Here is a 13,945-nt window from a genome sequence, read left to right as displayed (position 1 = left end):
TGTGTGTTTGTCTTTTTCCTTCTTTCTTCTCTATGTTTAAGGACAAGTGACACTTTTATGTGGTTTAATTTCCATCAGCACAAAACCAAAAAAACCCTTGAACAATAGTTATTCATAAAAAGAGCCAATTTAGGAAAGATGCTTCCGTGACATTTCTCTTTTTATGCTGCAAAGCTGAAATTAAGCAATGCACATTAGTCAGACTGGTCAGGCGTTTTTGTTCTTGATGGCTGAAGAAAGGTAGGGAGGAAACAAAATAACAGTTAAGTAGTTACACAGAAATTTTTACTTCAATATTTCTTACAGCACCGATGACATGAAATATGAGCATTTGTGCTCACGTTTGCTATTCTGGCCTGACAGAAGGACTTGATTTGGATCAAACCCATCTAAACTCTTCTTCTGACCAAACCTGAGCAACCCCATCTGCTCTGAAAAACCCATGAATCCCCAGCAGGAACAGGCCTCCTCGCAGGAGGGGCGACCCACTCTTGTCTCACTTCCTGAGTGGGTAGTGCCACTGACTGCCTTCAGGAGCCAAAACAGAAGGGGTGAGTTCAACGGTCTAAATCTTAATTTCAGACTTTCCCATCCACCATCGTGGACATGATGCCGTGCAGGGAACAAGTGTGTCAGGCATGCTTCTGTCTTTGGTGATTTCCATGAACTCCCTCAGGTTTTATACTCAGCAGACAATTTCTGTCAGGGCAGCCTAGGAGACCAGCTCTGCTGGATCTCATCAAGAAGGTGGATGCCTGTCTCAGCTTTGTAGGGTATATGCCTAGCACCCCACTTCGAAGTGATACAAGTACTCCCAGGCCTGATCCATAAGGAGGGCTCCGAAGAGAGGCAATTTTTCAAACACTACATAATCATCAATGTATAAAAAGTATTCTCCTTTTCTTCCAGACACAAAATAGCAGTCTTTTTCAGGCAGATTGTGGGATGAGCATCAACCAGAGAAGAAAGATTAGAAGTCCTTAAATTAGGGCAATATTTTTTCTCTAAGTCAATGAGAAAAATGGAGTGCCTGTGGTGTGAATGAGTAGCATTGCCTGTTTCACCAGGCTTCAGTCTAGATGCAGATATCTTCAGCTTTCAGCTGAATTAGAGCTGGAAGAATCATATTAAATACATGTCCTAGTATATTTTGATTATAAAGTTCTGTGCCTTTATGTACTGAAACAGAAGTAACTCAGTTATTATTACTGATATAATAATAAAGTTATTGAATAAATACCTTTTTTGGTTGTTTTCAGTGACTTGAATTACAGCAATGGTTTTGCATATGTCACAGGTGCCATTTCGTTTAGAAGCTGGGACATTCAACTACATAGCTTGCAGTACTTCAGTCACCCAAATCTCCTCATTCCAATGGCTTAGCTCCATTCTAATACAGATCTCATGATCCAATTAACTTGCAGTGTAATTAGCATTTCTTTTGTACATGAACTTCACAGAAGTGTTCAAAATTCTACCATTTCTTCCATCTAACAGTCTACTTTCTTAAAAAGACTAGATATCTGGCTGTATACAGACTGCAAGTAGCACACATCTAACAGTAGCTTTTGGTATCATGCCATTTTTAATTGTGGCTTTGACGGACTGGCAAGTTAGGTAGTTGCCTAAAGAACAAAATGTGTTTACTTTCCTATGAAAACAGTCCTTGGAGAATATTTACATAACAGATTGAGTTTAAAAGCATCACAAATAAATCCAGTCTTTGAAAATATTAGGAAGAGAAAAGCCAGAGAGTCATCTTCTATATTAGCATAAGAACAATGATATTTTCTCAGTTCCTTGCAGTTTGTAGCAAGCTTATAATCTCCTTTATTCCGTGCTCACAGCATTACTATTTTGCCCCTTACCCTGCCTTTGGGAGTTCAAATGGTATCTGATAACCCAAAGAGTCATGGTATAATTAAACTACAGGTAAGTGTCAGCAAAGGCCTTACCCACACAATGGCTTCTTCCCTACTGAATTTAGTCTATTAATGGTTATATGACTAGTCCCAACCTAAACCAAAGCATAAGTCTTTCAGAGACATTATCACATTAGACAGCCATTTACAGTCGTCCCCACAGGTGCCTGCTTTTCCATGCTTAATTGTTAGTTTAATCATAACATAACATAATTCTAACCTCTAGCATCTCCTTGCTGTTGTTTATATCAAATAATTTTATTTGGTACCTAACACAGACCACAGGATCACAGAACCACAGAATCATGTAATGGCTGGGGTTGGAAGGGACCTTTGGAGATCATCTAGTCCAACACCCTGCCAAAGCAGATTCACCTAGAGCAGGTTGCACAGGGTCGCGTCCAGGTGGGTTTTGAATATCTCCAGAGAAAGAGACTCCACAACCTCCCTGGGCAGCCTGTTCCAGTGTTCTGTCACCCTCAAAGTAAAGAAGTTTTTCCTCACGTTTAGATAGAACTTCCCATCATTCAGTTTGTGCCTGTTGCCCCTTATGCTGTCGCTGGGCACTAGTGAGAAGAGACTGGAACCATCCTCTTGACACCTACCCTTAAGGTATCTGTAAGCATTGATAAGATCCCTCCCTCAGTCTTCTCCAGGCTAAACAGACTCAGCTCTTTCAGCCTTTCCTCCGAAGAGAGATGCTCCAGTCCTCTAATGATCTTTGTAGCCCTCCGCTGGACTCTCTCCAGTAGTTCCTTGTCTTTCTTGAAGTGGGGAGACCAGAACTGGACATAGTACTCCAGGTGTGGCCTCACTAGGGCTGTGTAGAGGGGGAGGATAACCTCCCTCGACCTGCTGGCCACACTCTTCCTAATGCACCCCAGGATACCATTGGCCTTCTTGTCCATGAGGGCACATTGGTGGCTCATGGTGAACTTGTTGTCCCTCAGGACTCTCAGGTCCTTCTCTGAAGAACTGCTTTCCAGCAGGTCAACCCCCAGTCTGTACTGGTGCACGGGGTTATTCCTCCCTAGGTGCAGGACCCTACACTGGCCTTTGTAGAACTTCATTAGGTTCCTCTCCACCCAGCTCTCTAGCCTGTCCAGGTCTCGCTGAATGGCAGCACGGCCTTCTGGTGTATTGGCCACTCCTCCCTTTTGTGTCAGCAGCAAACTTGCTGAGGGTACACTCTGTCCCTTCATCCAGGTCATTGATGAACAAGTTGATAGAGGTGGGGTTTTTTTGTTGTTTTTTTTTTTTTTTCATCTTCTGAATTCAGATCTCATTAAACAATCCCATTTTTGCACTCTGTATATTCTTTCTTAAAATTATGTATCAGTGATTGCCAATTTCAAATCACATATAGTGAGTTTAGAATTTCTAAATTGAGCCCTTCTATGGAAACTGAGTTTTCCTTTCAGCTGATGTCTTTGACATCTTTTTCGCAGAGTTTGTAAACAATAGCTGGTGAGATTTGTGTAAGGAATTTACAGCTTCTGTGTCCTTCAGCTTTCAGTTAATAATAGAAAGCAAACATTGTGGACATAACTAGTTTTGCAGCTTTTTGGATACAGATCATGGTTAGTGGAGAGAAATGGGAGAACTCTGAACATGCCAATACAGTAAGTATATATGTGGTGAAATGACAGTGCTTTTCCTGCATTGACAGAAATTCTTTTTCTATTAAAAAAAAAAGTCATGTATCAGCACATTGTCAAATTTCTACAAAATACCCAAAAATGTTAGTGATGGCCATGAGAGCTTGAAGAGCTAAAGACGCTTTGTCAGACTCCAAAACTTATTTTGGATTTGATCTTCTGTTCTTGTCTTTCCAAAAGCAATACTTTCTGTTAGGACTATTTCCTGAACGTCACCAAGTTTAAATAGTTTAATTTCAAATAAAAAGATATCTTTAATAAGTACTTATTTTGCTCTCAATGTAATATAACAGTACAGGCATTGAGCTGTGGTCTCCAGCTGCAAGCTGCTCAGCAACCTTAGAGATTTTCTTTAAGTGACTTATCTGTGGAAAATTCCTCCTCCATAAAGAAATCATTTCATGGATGTTGCTGAAGGTGGCTTTCGTGCCCCTCTTATGAGGAGTGAGTTTACAGAGAACGTAGACAAGGTGTGTCAACATTTCACTGATTCTTTGTTAGTGGAATAGGGACACAGGTAATTCCTACACCATTTATCAATGCATATTGAGTCCAGCCTGAAGCCCCAGCACTTGCTCTCGTTGAGTCTTCTGATCCTGTGTTCTCAAGTCCAAATTATGGCAAGGACAGCCTTAGCTGTGAGACATCCATTAAAAATGAGCAGTAAAAGGAACTGTTTCTTAAATTGCCTCCTAGCTCTTCGTTTTAGCGTTCTGTCTGGTAAGTGTTCCTGTCTGAGTGGTTTTATTTCCAGCTGTTCTAGTGCAAAGTCAAGTATGTTAGCTCTAAATACACTGTTTTAAGGTGATCTGTTTACAAAATAGAATAGCACAGTGGGAAATCACTCAGACAGTTGGGTACAGGGGAGATCGAGTTTTTGAAACAGTCCTCTATCACAGCTCAGCTTGAGTGGTGGTGTTATTTGCCATCACTCCATCCACCCTGTATAGGGAAGGACCCCAAGCTTGCCCAGCAGGCTGCATCTTCCCTTGTCTCCCAAGATGTTTGCAAGACTTGGGTATTTTCACCCTAGACTGAGGATGAACAGTCGTTCATCGTCAATGAGTGAATACATGTGCCTGAGTGGAGATCCTTGTCAAACATCCAGAGTAGACTTAGCCATAGGCAGCTGGGCCTAGAAAGAAGAAAGGACTGGGGGCTGAACTGGTGATTAGCCTCTGAAGAAATGGCAAGGACAAGAGTGTAAAGGGCATGTAAGGAAAGGTCAAACTTGGCTAGAAGCTATTGCTTAGCCTTGTCAGAGTACCCCCAAGTGGAAGCAACCAGGTATGACAGCTACCACCAAAAATTACCAATCCACCTACAATACAAAACAAGCAGATCAGGATTTCCAAATTACATCTGCACATTAAAACATTTTTGCATTTGTCAATGGTTTGACTGCAATATTTGAAATACATGGGAGTGTTTCCCACACCAGCAAGGCTGGCTGCTTGTTTAAAAATATCAGGATTAGTGTAGAATGCAAAAAGTGGGCCTTCTGCTATCATACCACTGTTTGACACTACTTCACCTCAGGGCAAGCACCTCCCCAAGGAATAAAACGGGTTTAGAAAAATGCATAAATGAGCACAGCCAAGCACTCTGAGAAAATATCAAAGTTCCTTAATGTTCAGTTTCAAGACTTTTTAGTCCCAGGTAAAATGCTTCATTTCATAGGCTGTTTTAGCCTGAAATACACCACTTTGAAAAACAAAGCAGATGATTGAAAGGTAATTAAAAAGTAAAGAAGATCAAATCATAGTCAGAGTTGAGACATGCCAAAAGACAATGAAATATAATGGAGTAAAAAGCAATGCTAAAAAAGAAGAGAGAGGAAAAGACTTCACCTTAAGACTCAATCAGACGGAAAAATACATTAAGAAATTAAGAAGAGTTTATCTGAAAATCATTCACTTAGTACAGCTCTCCTATATGCAGAATACATGCTAATACGCCAGACTGCTGAATTAGCTCTGATTGCCTTTCTCACCATCTGTAGCTACTCCACTGGAACAGTTCATTTAAGCCTAACTCTTTTCCCAACTATGTATTTCATTCCCTGCATGAACATGGGTTAGGCACAGAAACTATACAGGAAAGCCTCCTTCATGGATCTTCTTGGAAGAGTAGGGCGATAAATTCAAGAACCCTGCTTTTCAGTACACTTTCACAAAATATTTAACTATGTTGTTTAGCATTTGTTGTCATTTAAAGGAAATAATTTTCCAGAACCAATGCAAGCCTGTGTTGCTGTGGTATTTATATGAAGATATAACTTTATTAGCACTAAATTAAAAAATATAGCAAGTCCCTTAATCTCATGCCATAATAACAGAGCTACTTGCTTGTTGACCCCCATGGTCTTTTTCCTTTCTCAGCCACCACTGTGATCAACGGTGATTTTGTATCTTCTTCCAGATCACTGTTGACTACCTTGAATAATACTGGATCAGATGCCAATTATTCTACTAGATAACCTCCTAACTCTACTATAAACTCATTCCTTTGACAATAGATCCACATTGACAGTTACTTTTTTTGGATCTGTCACTTAGGCAGTTGTTAATCCATTTAGGATGCATTCTATTGTTGCACTAATTTTTAAATCAGAATTTTGTGTATTAATGTGTCAAAATTCCTTTTAAAAGTCTAAATATATTACTTATCTTTCACTGCCTGTATTACAATCTCATCAAAGAATTATATCAAGTGTGTTTAATAAGGACTGTAAGGACTCTTTCTCCAGAACCATAATGATTGACAATAATTATATTCCTAGCTTTTTATTCTATATCAACTAAAACCTGAATTAACAGTAACATTATTTTTCTCAGAATTGTTGCCAGGTTTCCCTAGTCAGGATTTAACTGGCTTTTTAAATAGTGGAATGATATCCATAATCTTCTGAAAATTCCACATGTAATAGGAATTGAGTAAGAGTATTATCAGGTCAGATGTATCTTTTGTTACGTCTCCCAAATGCAAACTTGATGGGCATTCTGCTTTTAAAATATTAATGAGATACATTTTAGCATTCATTTTGAATAGTAACTGTACTTATCTAACAGTTAATCGTCCAAGTCTAAGCTTGGAAAAAATAGGCACCTCAATTTGTAACACACACCTATCTTAAGATAGGTCATTAGCAGAGCTGAGACGAATTTCCTTTCGGAGATGCCTGTTTCTCTTGCTGGGCAAGAGAATATGTACACTATGGAGTGTAGACACACAGCTTAGAAACTCTGAGAGTTAACTTTTAAATGTCTTACGCAGAATAGCATGGTGCCCATCCTGAAAAATTACAAAATGGCCCACTGTTCTCCTGTGCTATGAGCACATCCTCCTGATTCTCTGTTACAGAGACTGCTTATGAACAGTTCCATCCTTTTTCAGAGTTACGAACACTTTTAGAACCTCCCTCTACTGCTAATGTAGCAAATCAGTGTAGCAAAATCCAGTGAGAGTTCTCAGAGAAGTGGAAAGTGATTTTACATCAGAAAATCTCTACATTAGTTTTACCCACTCTCACGTCCACATACTCAACAGCACTGGTGTGCGTGTCCTAGTGGCTTCGTCAGGATCACTTGCTTGCACCATGGAGGACAAGGGATGCCAGCAGCCAAGTGCTCACTGGGTCTCTGGGGTTCATCTTGACCAGTGATGACAAACAGAGTTTGGATTTACCTTATGTATTCTTTTGGAGTGGATGCAGTTTTGGATCTTTTGCCTCATTATTTTCTCTCAACCCTCATAAACATTAGGCAAGAATCCTGAATTTGGCAGTACTGTTGCTTTCCTTATCTGCATGTTTTATAGATACTGTCCTCTGCTTCATTCCCTTAACACTTATCTACAGGTCAGTTTTCCTACCTCTCCATTTGAATGAAATCACATACATGGTGCTCTGTAGCAGTCAATGCATACCTTCCCTTTTAAATTTGTTCTGCTGTTTCTCCTGGTGCTTTTAGACAAACATACACAGTCACATATAGAGACACACATTTCCATTCATACTTAATTTACACCACTGTTAGTATTTCTGTTTCAAATTTTTACACTAAACCTATCCTTTATTTTTCTAATTCCTAAAAATTGTTTTCTTACTGTCCTAATCCCTGGGACATGCATTCTTTCCTAGTGTCTTTGGGTTCCTATATCTCTTTGCTACACTTCCTAATTTATAATTTACAATGATTACTCTCACCCTCCCTTTCTCCCTTTCGCTTTTTTTAATTTTTTTAAATTTTAATTGATACATTCACTTCACACCTGAAGTAGGAGTGGTTTTAACACATAGGTGTACTATTTCTTAATTATGAGATGTGGCTTCTGGACATCTCATAAATTCTTGTTAAACAACTTCCAAATTGCTTTCACAATTTGCTGTCTGTATTTATTCTTCCTAATCAATTTCTCATAATTATTTCCAGGTTTGTAAAATTCACTCTTTTGAAGTACCAAGTATATATATTACTATCTTCTGTTTTCCCATAATGAATGTAATTAGATCCACTGATCTGTTCATCTTTATTCAACATAATGAGGCTCCAAATAGAATTACCTTATGCTAGGCTCAATACCTTTTGTGTTAGATAATTATCATCTATCATTTTTAGAAACTTTAATGATGTTTTACTAGAGACTGCATACAACCTCCAGCATAAGTCTTTAAAACTGAAGTCACCAAGAACAATACAATTTTTCTTTCCAGACAATAGCTCTAACATAGATAATAATCTCTCTAACATAGAGTGCCACTCTCACTTCTTTTACCTACTCTTTTTTTGTAAACATGTTTTATCTAATTATTTTTAAATTCCAGTCACATAAATCATCCCACCATGTATTTGCAGTATCAGTTATATCCTATTTCTTCTCAGCAGTAAGACTTTCCAGTTCCTTAACTGTCTACCCAGACCCCTGGCACTGCTCTACAGACACCAGGAAAAGAATTCATCTGCTTTCCCACTCTCTTCACAGTTTGTTCACAGCTCAGTTGAGTTTGAGTTAAAAAATACTACAGGCTGTTCTGTGGAAAACTTCAAATATTGTCCATGGCCTGTATGACCTTAGCAGCAGATCTATCTCCTTTAATGTCAGTGAAAAGTCTTCCTTTAACTTCAGGGATGGTTGAATTAGACCCCAGCAATCTTGTTTTTCCTGATTTTTCTTATTCTTTCTGACTGCCAATGCCAGCCTGTTTTAGCAGCAGGGAGGAAAGTGGCTAAGGTGTTTATTCTGTGATTAATGCCTGCAATCATCTTATATACTGAGAGAAACTTTAGAAGTGGTGTTCTGTCAATCCTTCAGGTCCCATAAGCAGATGATAAGGCAGATAGATAGACTGCTCATGAAATGTTGTGATAAGATAAGCAAGTAAGGAAGTCGCATGGTCTGCACCGGGAAAGGTATGTGTCCATTTGACTGACAGAAGCCACCGATTTTGTTCTCCTTTTAGTGGCCAGATTAGTCTTAAGAATCTCCTAAAGATTACGAAAGGGAACAGAGGAAAAAAAATGTCTCAAGAAAAAAGCAATTGCTGCTACTGAGCGTGACAGCTGATCCCATTGACTTTGCTATTGGTTTAAATATTTGTTCTAAAAATTAAATAATATTCTTGATGCTTAATTCTGCATGGTTTCATGGAAAAATATTAGTTTGCACAAATTCAGAGCTGTCTGCAAGAATGCACTAAATCACACAAAGTAAATCTCCCAAGCAAATTACCTTTTAAGAAAATGTATTCTTTTGCTTGGTCCCAAAGGAGAAAGCAGCCTTTGGTAAAAGAATGAGGGCTTTTATTATGTGTTATATAGCGGAGAGGAAAAAGAGATGAAAAAAGTAAGGCAGTCAAAACTAAATCAAACATTATTTTGAAAGTTAGTAGTGGTGAGCAATATGGACTCACTGGCTGCTTACGTATGTCTCACATTATAGCTCATCACCAACTCTCAGGTGTTCACCTGAAGGCAGGCGAGTACTCAAAGCATCCAGTATAGCAACATATGAGTGAGTTTCCATGAAAATGTGATCAAAAGAGCTTGAGGGGAGGCAGAGAGGGGACACTGGGAGTCTAGAAGCAAGGCAAAGCAGTGGGGAGCCAAATAACTTCATTTGAGTGTGCACTGACATATCAAAAGGAAGACTTAAAGTGCATAGAAAGTTCAAACTGAGGCTGGGAGAAAGCATTTGGCTTGTTAGGAGTTTTTCTTGAATGCTGCCTGTATGGGACAAGCCACAGTCCTTGTTACTTTTAACAAGTAAGGCTGAGGAGGAAATGGAAAAAAACAAACCCACACTACAAAGAACTTTGCACTGGAACAAACCTTATGCACCTCTGAGAGGTGAAAAGGAAGCCAGGTTACATCTTCTGGAAGCTGGGTTATATTTTCTGAAAGCTGGCATAGTATTTGTCATGACTGCATGCAGAATAAAAGGTGACTGAATCCTCCCCTGGCAAATATTGTCTTGTTCTTTCCTCAGCACAGACCCAACCATCAATTTTAGGTGGACTCTTAATCAAGTTATAATGACTTCCAGAGCTCAGTGTATAAAGCAGAAATTTGTCTTACAGCACTGCCTGGAGAGAATACAGTTAATAGTCTGGATGAAGGACGTAAATAGTGGTATACTGTTATTTTTGGTCTCTAGGAATCAGTAAACTGACACTTAGTATCACAGTATATTATTCTGGAATACATAAGAAAAGATGCTGTCTTACAATTAGACACAACTTTTTCTGTCTAAAACAGACATTTAATGAATGAGTACACACAGTAGCAGAAAAGACATACATGATATCTACCTTGCTCTGATGCACACTTATTAGGAATGGGATTCCTAACTTCACCTATCTAAATACAGCAAAAAGTAAAGCTAATCTGCTAGCTCTGGAAAAGATGGATAAAAATAAGGATCACCAGAGGACTATTCATTCTGACAGTGTAGGGGACTTATTTTAGGATTTGTGAATCTCCATCAGAGATGTCTCTCTCTCTGTGTCGTCTATAGAGTGAGATGAATTCCTTTATGAAGGCCATGAGACTGTGAGGTGCCCAGGAAGAGCAAAGGAAGAGCAGGAAGCTGGATACCTTGGGAACATGACTGCACCAGGGGAGGCAGGGACAGGGGGCAAAAAGTGTCATTAGGTAACCTGGAGAACACTAGAACATAAGGTTGTGAACCATATGATGTAGCAACAAGGGGTAGGAGAATATAATGGGCAAGAGGCTGTGAGAAAAAATGACTGACATGAGAAATATCTAACTATAGACATAAGACAGGACTAAGCAGAAGGCTAGAGGGAAAGTATGAATTATGCAGATTATTATCCTTTCTGATTTGAAAAGGAAACCTTCAGGGGTGGAATGGCAGCTCCTCACAATTTAGGAGATAGCAAAGAGTCTCTGAAATTCCATCCAAGCAGCAGAGGGAAGCCTACAGTCTTGTGCAGGTATTTTATTTTTAACTTGAGATGACAACAATAAAAAGTATAAAAGGAAGAGCTCAGAGCAGCTGGCTTCCCAGCAAGAGTGAAAAAAGTCAGCAGGCAAGCAAAAGCAACAAGAGCAGGAGTGGAGAACTGATTTTAAACTCCAGATCCCAATTAAAGCCTAGAAGAAGATTTTTAAGTCCCTTAAGGGAAGGTGGCTGAGGAGATGTCATTTGGAGTTGCAGAAATCGTGCAGACAACGAGACATAAGAATGGCTTTAAAATGTAGTGAGATAGAATAGACCTCAGTGCCAACTTCTAAATATGATACAAACAGTAAAATGAGAGAATTGACAGTCATTATAAAAGAAAAAATAAGATAACTTCTTATAAATAACTTTCTTATAAAAGAGAAATAATATATTCTGCATCATATAATTCTTATACCCATATTGACATTTCTTCAGGCTTCAGTAGAACTATTCACAATTTCTGAAACATCCGCATGTAGTTTGAAATAGTCAAATTAGAATGAGTTTTAAAATTGAAAAAAATGCTCTGCTTATCAGGGAGGAACTAACCTGAATCAAACATGTTTCTAGAGGGGAAAACTGAGCAATAAAAAAAACTATCATGAATGGAAATACCTGTGTACAGTACCGTAAAGGCAAAAGCTGAAGCTACAATTGCTACTGATAACATAAAACAACCAAAAATGCTCTAGGGACCTGCAAAACATAATCTGCTGATGCTTTTACTTGTGTCCAGTAACAATGAACTGAGAGAAATTGAAATGGATAGCAGAGTATGTGTGTATGAGTTGAAGTGAATGTTTCCTCACTTTGACTCATAGGTTCACATTTTTGAGAAGTAAATATTAAATTTGATTTTTTTTTGTTAGCTATTTAGTGAACACAGTATTGTACATATGGCAAAACTAGTGCCACTGGCCAAGAATACAGAGAAACATTGCCTTCCAAGAAACGTCTGTGTGGGGAGAAGAGGGAGAATAGATGCAAATAGAAGTCAATTTCTTTTATTTAGCTTTAGGGGCACAATATTTTACACAGCTTACTGTGCTAAAACTAGGTTACAATATATCATCTTCAGTACTGTGTGTAATCAGTGTTTAGGGCTTTTTGTTTTCTCAAATATCTCAATTGCTCATTCAGACAGAGCTTGTGCCATTTCAGTGAATCTCCTGCTGTCAGGAATTATACACACTGAAGTAAACTGTAGATTAACCATCTACGGATTGTGTGGAAGAAGTTTTACCCTTCGGAAAGACTAATACAGAAACATTATTATTTCTGATTCTAACAGTACATTATAATAAGTCAGATGTCCTTTACTTTCAGCATTAAATTCTTATACACCTGCAGATGTTGAGCTTGTCAACCTTTATTCCTTGATGAACCCTAAGGCTCAGCCTTTCTTTTTATAAAAAAAATGAGCTCCTTTCTGAATATTTGCTAATGGAAGTGAAGGAAGTTTATAAAAAAACAGGAAAGGAATGCTATCTGACAAAATATTTTACTTTCTGCTGCTTATCACTATGTTCTTGCTGTCTTGGAAGGAACGTTATCATCTTGGGAGGAGTTACATGTCCAAATATGGTTTATTAAAGCAAATTCACTGAGGTTACACACCTCATAACTTTAAGAATAGGGACAGAAAGAACATTTTTAAGAAGAATATTTTCCATCAGTGATAGCTGGTCAGTGGCATGTGCTATAGAGAGGCACAAGTGTACAAATGATCTCAGCCACAGAAAGCTGGTAAATAATTCTAATAGGTAATTTGGGCTTTGTTTTGAAAGGTAACTCTCAAACATAGTATCACATCAATAAAGTAAGAAGATATAACAGATACAGAAATTAAAAGTTGCCTAATAATAGTGTTTTTAAATACCATGTGACCTGCCATGAATTAAAAAAAGGAGAAATTCTACCATCTGTTTTCATTCAGCTTGTTAAAAATGCTCTCAGGGATTGATGAGACCAAAAAGCATGGTTGATTAATTTGATTTTAGTGTAGCGGGAAAGTACATCAGCTGTTCCCTTCACCTGAGGGAGCCAGAGATCCTTGTTCTACAACAAGTCGTGGTGCATTGGGTTCTCCCTTGGAATAAAGTGACCATTGCTGATCAAATAACTGACAGTTATTTGATTCTGTTTACTAACACTTCCTATTTCAAAGGGTATAATTTTCATAATGCTACTATCCATTTAGCTTTGATGTCATGGTTCTGTCATTCTCTTTCTTGACCATCTGGATTTTTAAGATGGAATGCCCATTTTAATGGCAGAATATTCTAAAGGTACTCTTATCCCATTCATCTGCTGATTTATCTTGTGCTCAGCCCCTACAATCGGTCTCAATAGCAGGGAGAATCCATTCTATGCAGAAAAAAAGAGAAGAAATTGCATCAAACGTCAAGCTGATTTATCACAGGCCACATTTAAACAATCATTATTTTGTAAAGAGTTTCTGTAAAATAGAAAACATTTTGAGTCTTACTTTCAAAATTGTTTTCATTATTGGAACACCTGGAAGTCCTTGATCGGAATGCCATTGTGCAGGGCATGGTGCAAACAAAGTACAAAAAGATGGTCTCTTCTCCAAGGAATTTAAAATCTAGGGGTAAAATAACAGGAAACAAGTACAGGCAGACAGGGGAGTCAAGGAAACCATGAGTTAATATGGAACTGTGAGTCAAGAGAGTAAATGGTGGTTTCAATGTAGCTTATAACTGTGAAATTTTCAGCAAAGGGACATTTCTAAGAGGATCAGAGGAGTGCAAATAAATACCTTCATATAAGTTCATAGGAATGCTTGTTTAAATATTTAACAAATTGACAATGGTAATTGTAACTGGAAGAACAGAGATCAGAGTCAAGAGTTCCAGAAAGACAAATGGTAGATTGTTA

The 13,945-nt window shown here is 38.3% G+C and overlaps 1 protein-coding gene across 1 annotated transcript in view; it reads right to left on the bottom strand.

Moving 5' to 3' along the window:
- Nucleotides 1–13,945, bottom strand: part of LOC137660957 (vesicular inhibitory amino acid transporter-like) — a 90,336-nt gene that overhangs the window by 54,779 nt on the left and 21,612 nt on the right. The gene's annotated exons all lie outside the window — the stretch shown is intronic.

Source organism: Nyctibius grandis, chromosome 1 (assembly GCF_013368605.1).
Source record: "Nyctibius grandis isolate bNycGra1 chromosome 1, bNycGra1.pri, whole genome shotgun sequence".
NCBI classification, from domain to species: Eukaryota; Metazoa; Chordata; class Aves; order Nyctibiiformes; family Nyctibiidae; genus Nyctibius; species Nyctibius grandis.
Note: the sequence above shows the minus strand (reverse complement) of the source record. Positions and strands in the feature narration are given on the sequence as shown.